General features: G+C 44.9%; 1 pseudogene; it reads right to left on the bottom strand.

Annotated features, from left to right (window-relative positions):
* Positions 1–549: 549 nt before the first annotated feature.
* LOC120572748 overlaps positions 550–1,201 on the bottom strand; it is a 66,224-nt pseudogene continuing 65,572 nt past the window's right edge.

Below are 1,201 nucleotides of genomic sequence, written 5' to 3'. Positions count from 1 at the left end.
CACCGCTGGTCTCCGTGCGAGGCGAAGCTCACGTAGTGTGCCAGAGTATTGCGTCTGTATAACGCGTTTCCTCCATATTCTCCGATCTGTACCGATGTATCCCGTTGGTACACACGTCCGGTAGTTTGAATGCAGATAATTGTTGTAAATGTTTTCTGCTGAAAACCGAGAGCCTGTTTAGCGAAGATTCAAGATGGCTGACAGTGCGTTTTCATTCCGAATACCTCGCCAGACTCGGCAGTCCAACCCTGTGGGCGTGTTGAAAACATAACGAAAGTAGATCCTACTACTGGCTGTAGTCCTTTGCCTCTGGCCCAAAAATCTTCTTTACGTCATCGGAAGATTTTTTTCAGGCCCCAAATGCAGAAATCTCTCGTCTCAGGGGGACATGAGGGAGGGAGGCACGGTCATTCAGAAATACTATCGGGTTTCTACTGATACAAAGCTGAATGCTAAATCGGTGAAGTATCCCTTTAAGTAGTGCATATTTTATTACAGCAATAAAAGCAAATTTTGAGTGGAATTAATCCCTTTAAAAGGGATGGGAGTAATGTGTAGTGGTAACAGAATAACATCCATGGTGTTCAGAAGATAAAGTTACTGATGGTCAACCTTCAATGTGGAGAGAAGATCAGAATATAACAACTCAGCTATCAGGGCATGAGGAGGAGGCAGGAGGAAACAGCTCGGCTCTGAAACATGTTCACTACAAGGCAGTGTGAATGCGCTGGTGAGATTTAAGGTGACTACTCTGAGAAAACCTTTTCCCACATTGTTCACACCAGTACGGCTTCTCTCCAGTGTGAATGCGCTGGTGAATTTTAAGGTTACTACTCTGAGAAAACATTTTCCCACATTGTTCACACCAGTAAGGCTTCTCTCCTGTGTGGATGCGCTGGTGAGTTTTAAGGTGACCACTCTGAGCAAAAGCTGACCCACATTGATCACACACATATGGCTTTTCTCCAGTGTGAATGAGCTGGTGATATTTAAGGGCATCGCCACGAGAAAACGTTTCCCCACATTGTTCACACCAGTACGGCTTCTCTCCAGTGTGAATGCGCTGGTGAGTTTTAAGGTCACTACTCTGAGAAAAAGCTGCTGCACAATGATTACAGCTGTACGGCTTTTCTCCAGTGTGAATGTGCTTGTGGTGGTATTTAAGGCTACTACTCTCAGAAAACATTTTTCCACATTGATC

The sequence above is a fragment of the Perca fluviatilis genome, chromosome 14 (assembly GCF_010015445.1).
Source record: "Perca fluviatilis chromosome 14, GENO_Pfluv_1.0, whole genome shotgun sequence".
Lineage (NCBI taxonomy): Eukaryota > Metazoa > Chordata > Actinopteri > Perciformes > Percidae > Perca > Perca fluviatilis.
The sequence above is the reverse complement of the archived record's forward strand: the minus strand, read 5'-3'. Positions and strand labels throughout refer to the sequence as shown.